Source organism: Crinia signifera, chromosome 2 (genome assembly GCF_055691185.1).
Source record: "Crinia signifera chromosome 2, ASM5569118v1, whole genome shotgun sequence".
In the NCBI taxonomy this organism is placed as follows: Eukaryota; Metazoa; Chordata; class Amphibia; order Anura; family Myobatrachidae; genus Crinia; species Crinia signifera.
In genome coordinates, this window is record NC_139218.1 from 27,795,304 (window position 1) to 27,801,700 (window position 6,397).

The following is a 6,397-nucleotide window of genomic DNA, read 5'->3' on the forward strand; positions in this document are numbered from 1 at the left end:
TCACTAGGGGGAGGAGGGGTTTACCTTCCGGGGTTCAGGAGGACCCTTCAGGAAGGTAAGCCAGAGGGGGGGGGGGTAGGTGAGGCGGCGGGTTTGCGTCGAAGGCGGCGGGCGGCGAAAAGAAGCTCATAGGCTTCTATAGGCTTCTATAGGGTATCGCCACCCTTCAATGCGGTATCAGTTTTGATACATTGGAAAATGCGGTAAACCGGGGTTTTACCGCATTTTCCGTTTGATACATCTCGCCCTAAGGATGAGCCAGCACCCCTGCACTAACTGGACACCTCGCGCATGCGTAAAACATCCATTCACCGCTGCTCCACAGTGCATTGATGGGACAGAGAAGCTACAGAGGGGGGGGAGGAGCGGTTTACCTTCTGGGGTCCAGGAGGACCTTTCAGGAAGGTAAGCCGGTGGGGGGGTCGGCAAGTCGGCGAGTTTGCGTCGGAGGCGGCGGGCGGCGAAAAGAAGCCCATAGGCTTCTATAGGGTATTGCCACCCAAAGGTGGCGATACCCTACAATGCGGTATCGGTGCGGCCGGGTTTTGATACATAGGAAAATGCTGTAAACCGCATTTTCCGTTTAATACATCTCGCCCAGGAACTGGAAATTCCGCCTGGAACTCTCTGTCAGCTGAGGAGTTAATAGTTCATATTAAAACCTGACTTTGACATAACGTAATGGCACTACAGAGATGCAGGATTAAAAGTCCCCAGGCAGAATATGATCTCTATATCCAGGTATTCCGCATGTCACAGGCATGAGAAACGGCTGATTGTTTGTACATTCCACAATGCAGCATCCTAGTACACCCTACAGCTGCCATTGCAACATGTGACTGGTATGTAGGAGAGCCGTCCTGATGGAAGACTATGTACAAGCATCACATACATACTGGTGAATACCAATGGGGCAGGGCATGATCAGGAAAACATGGTATGTGCAAAATATTTTCAGGGGCCCCTTTACTTACACAACACTTTATTAGTCTGGGAAACTCTGTACAATAATAGTGTCACACAATAATAGTGTGTGTCACACTCGCCTACTTTTCACAAAGTATTTCACGGAGATTGCAAAAAGTAACATTTATAACAACTAAAATGACATTCAAGCGTCAAAGTAGTTAGTAAGATCTACTGATGAAAAGTTCAGGACTTGCTTGTATATTATTTAATAAGGGTTTCTTATACAGCGCAGGAAATTATGTTGTGCTTTGCAAATGGAACAACTGTGAGTAAACAAGCTGGGTAGTAACAGAAACACATAGAGGTGGGACGGTCCTGCTCACCTGCTTACACTAGCTGTGATTCCCAACCTTGGCCCTCAAGTACCCCCAACAGCTCACGTTTTCCAGGTCACCCAGCAGGTACACAGGTGCATTCATTACTCAGTGACTTCTTTTAAACGATCCACAGGTGACGCCAATTATTTCACTTGTAATTCAGCGAGGAGATCTGTAAAACGTGCACAGTTGGGGTACTTGAGGACTGAGTTTGAGAACCACTGCTCTATAGGGAAGTAGGCACTGATACACAAGGATAGGTGTTATCTATTGCACAGTGGTCCACCGGATTGGAAAACTTCATGGTGGGCTACATGATACAGTGACCCAGCAATGTTTCCCTGGGGTCAGGAGGATGGGAAAGGGAGATATATAATAAGTGAGGATAGGTGAGGACTGTACAGTGGGGATGTAATTGGATGGGAAAGGTTTATGAAGGTAATGGGGGCGGTTCTGGAATGTGATAAGCAGCCTGAAGAGATGAGTTTTCAGGGAACGCTTGAAGGTTTGGAGACTGGAGGAGAGTCTTATTGTGCGTGGGAGAGCATTCCATAGAGTGCGTGCAGCTCAAAGAATGTCCTGCAATCATGAATGGCAGCGAGTAATGTATGGATTAGAGATGTAGTTCTTGTGAAGAGCCAAGAGGTCGTATTGGGAGATTTGAGATACGAGAAGAGATGTGTGTTGGTGTAGTTGGTGAGACCATGATCATCTGTGCAGCTGTGAGGATCCTTTGCTAGCCAAGCCCCATTCATAATTCAGGCACCTCAGTGTGGACAGTTGGCAATGGGCAGGGTTTGGAATAAGGGGAGGATACTCACCGGAATTGCAGCAATGTACCCCGGAAGTCACACTGAGCAACAAGAAACTGACCCATGGCAATGAGCATGTAACCCCTGGCAATGAGCATGTAACCCCTGGCAACAAGCATGTAACCAACTGGTAACAAGCAATAAACCACTGGCAATGATTAAGAAACCCCTGGAAATGAGCATGTAACACCTGACAATGAGCATGTAACCAACTGGTAACAAACAATAACCCACTGGCAATGAATAAGAAACCCCTGGAAATGAGCATGTAACCCCTGGCAATGAGCATGTAACCCCTGACAACGAGCATGTAACCCCTGGCAATGAGCATTTCGGTAAAAACAAAAATTATAAATGTATGGGGGTGGGGGAGGCAGAATTTGTTTGGCAGAGGGGCACAAAATTTATAGCTACGTCATTGGGATGGAGGGTTAGGCACTAACAGGGAGGGTTAGGCTAAAAGGGGGGGGGAGTGTTAGGGATAGGATGTGGGGAGGCATGATTTGGGTTAGGTAGAAGGTAATAGGGGTTGCAGGATACTGTAATCTGACCAGTGGTATTCCTGTCCAGAGGTTCCTCTGATGTGATAAGATGTGAATATATCTGCCATACAGTAGAGAAAGCAAATGTAATTAATAGACCCCCATATTGGGGTACTGTGCAGTGGCTGGGGGTCTTCCTTGCCAACAAAGAGGTCTTTGGATTACATGTAAGCATCACACGATCAGATCCTTCCCTGATATACTTATGATAATGATCATAATACTATACCATTATCTCATGTCTCCTCTGCCATAATGCTTTAGCCAAGGCCAATAAATGACTTGCAGGAATGCGGTGAGGAAAGAAGGGTATTGGCCGGATAGGATTGGAAGCCCAAGGTCTCATTGGCTACACGGCGGTTTGGATTTGTGCAGGATTCTATGATGTTCTGCAGCTGAAGGACGCTGCCTCTGTGTCTTTGTAGATTGCTGTGGGAGAAGCAGAATTTCATCTGAGCCATGAAGGCTGTGACTCTCAGCCCATGCCAGATATAACCTCAGTGAGCTGTATACTATGTATGTGCCCACTGGGACAGTCACATTCTTAATGGTAATCCTCGTGTTTTACAGATCTACAGTGTTCTGCTGTAACCGTGTCTGTCTACCAGCGGGCTTTCTCATCCCTTCACTATACGGCCCAGCTGGCTGAACACGGAAATGCAGTTTACAATGGACCGGTCACATTTAATGATCAAATTCTGAATGAATCACACAAATGAGCTTTACTTCAGGCCACATGGTCATGCTTTAATTTATTTAATGTGGGAAAAGTTCACCATCAACTGCTTTAGGATGGGCAGGGCTGGATTAAGGGGGGTTCAGTACCCCTGGGCCCCCCCTATCTAGGGTTCCCCTGTTGTTGGCATGTATTTAAAAAATAATAATAATAATAATTTTTAGCTAAAAGTTTTGTGCATGGGAGTGATGTAGTGCTGCAGCTTTACCTACCTACTTACCTACCCATGTGACAATTATTAATGGTGCCAAGGCACACTGACTGCAAAAGTGTGCAGTGCAGTACTGGGAGTTGATTAAGTCCCATGAGACTGCACAAGAGGTCAAAGGCTGAGAGGCTTGTGCTGAGCTCTGATTGGTGGAACTCATCACATGCTTCTCAGGCCCATGAAGGACAGGAGCAGCAGCGGCCTCATCATGGGAGGGTTTTTAATCAGAGGCAGCGCTGAGCCTGTGAGGTCTCCTACAGAATAAGATACAGAGGGACAAAATTCTAAATTGGCTAGTGTGGGAAAGTTGTGACTTGACCTGAATAAGAAACATGCAAAAGCTTTTTGATCTGAGTCAACCTCTTCTGTTCTGGCAAGAGGCCTGAAGTTTCACATTTTTGGTGAAAATGACGAAAACTGTGAAGATGCTCCGATCTAGTTAAAATTATGTCATGATGTCTTAGAGTGGTTTATTAAAATACTTTAGCTTAGTAAAAGAGAGTACGAGCTTGTCCTAGTGCAAAGTGACTGACTTTGGCAGTAGAAAAAATCCCTGATAAATGACCCATTTTCATGGTTTCAATTGTGAATATGGTGATTTCTCTGGAACGTGTTTTTATTTTTTATTTTTTTTGGGAGAGGATGCTCTGTAATGGATGTGATCAGGAATAGAAACTTGGTGAAAAAAAACAGGGTAAATCCCTTTCGTTTGCCTTTAATAGAATAGTGCACCTATGTGTCTTCTAATGTCCAACAAACTCTTTACTGAATGCTCCAGTAAGTTCAGTAACAATGCATTACACTCTGTTCTTTAGGTGCAGGATTTAAAACACTTCTGTTTATTGTCTTTACTTGTGGCAGTTTATTTGTTTAAAAAACAGTCTGAAAAACAGTTTTGCTTCCCTTATGCTGGGAACATGAAAGTGCTGCATTACGGTATATAGTTATGCCAAAGATAAGCCAATGTATTAACAGTTAAATACGTTGAAGTGTATTATGATGTAATAAACAAATACATCTAATGTTTAATGATATTTAAAATGATACATTAAACAGTTTACACTGTTACTTGTAATACTTATTGTAACAGTTACTGTTTTTCAATAACAGACTGCAACAATTGTTTCTTATTAGCAAGATCTGACAACCAGACACTCTTATTGATAAGACACAATGGGGCAGATGTATGAAAGATCATTATGGGTTAGAAGGGGTATCAGCGCACGTTATGTGCACTGATGCCGCTTCTTCCCATGTATGATGGAGCCAGCGTGCGGTAAAGGCTATGCGCCCCTGTCCATATCGGTGCTGCTATCTAAATGATAGCAGGCCGAATGCATGAACGGTCAGCATCATTACTAGTGAAAAGTTAATGAGGCTTTTCTGTGAACTGTTGTATCACCTTATTCAAACCTGATCGCTGTAAAAATTTGTTCTCAAAATGGGCAAAAAAATGCTGCACTGCAGGATAAAATAAAGCAGTCAGTATTTTCCCTGCACAGAAACAAAATAACTCACCCAAATCTACCTCTCTCTGCACATTACATCTGCCACACCCGCACTACACATGGTTTTGTCCATTTGCGACGGAATTTGCCTTTGCGAGTGAACCAGAATAAGGGCCACTGTGTAGTTTGGTTGTTGTTAGTGCACTCATTGTTCTGCACACAGGGTGCCTGCCCTCGTTTAGCCTCATCAGATGGATTGCCCAATAAAGAGTATTAACACCACATTGCTGACAGCTCTTATAACAAGAGACAGTGCAGCCGGCAGACCAGAAAGTGAACAGCTGGTGCAGGAAGAAGGGCCGCGGCCTATCACATAGTCCCATACTTAAGGGGACTTAATGGCTCCCGGGAATTAATGATAATAATAAAAACAAAGTCGCCAACAATGACAACTTGCAATGACAGTTTTATGATTGCAGCTTAATCCTTGGGTTTGGGTCTCTGGGACCATCTGCTGCTGGGTTCCCTGTCTCCTGCTATAAAGGGCCAGAGGCAGAGTCAACTTTCTTGGCAAATACACAGTTTATACTCGCAAAAAAAGATGAAAAAAGCCCCATGAGCGGAATAGAATAAAATTATATTACTATAAATTAGCTCACGTACATCATAGACAAAGTATAATGGCTTGCCGGGTAAGGACTTCGTCCGGGGAGAGAGTGATGTTGCCTATGGCAACCAATCAGATTCTGTCTATCATTTCTCTATTGCATACTAGAATATGATACACATAGGAGGTCATTCTGGTCTGCTCGGTAAGATGCGAAGCTCAAAGCTTACCGAGCACCAGAGATCCCACCCCACCAAATCCTCCCCCCCCCCGCCAAATCCTGTGACATCAGACGCCCGCCACCATCTGCCCCCGGCCTGCCCCGATGTATGCCAATGCAAGTCGCTAAGGAGGCCTGCACATGCGCAATAGGTAACCATGCGCATGAGCAGTCCCCCAAACATCGGAATGGGACGACTTTGCCCCGTTCCGAGCTAACCAGAATGACCCCCATAATCTGATTGGTTACTACTGTATGTAAAACATTTCCTCTTTTCATCATTAGAAGCTTTAGTAAATTTACCCCAGTAAGGATGAGATGTACTAAGCCTTGAAAAGTGATAAAATGGAGAGTGATAAACTCCCAACCAATCAGCTGCTACCTGTCATTTTTCAAACACAGCCTGTGACATGGTAGTTTTGAGCTGATTGGCTGGTGGTTTACCTGGGCCTTTATATTGCTTGAACAACCATAAACCACTGCACAGACTAATTATATCCCACAGGGAATGTTCATAGACGTCTACCCAATTAACCCG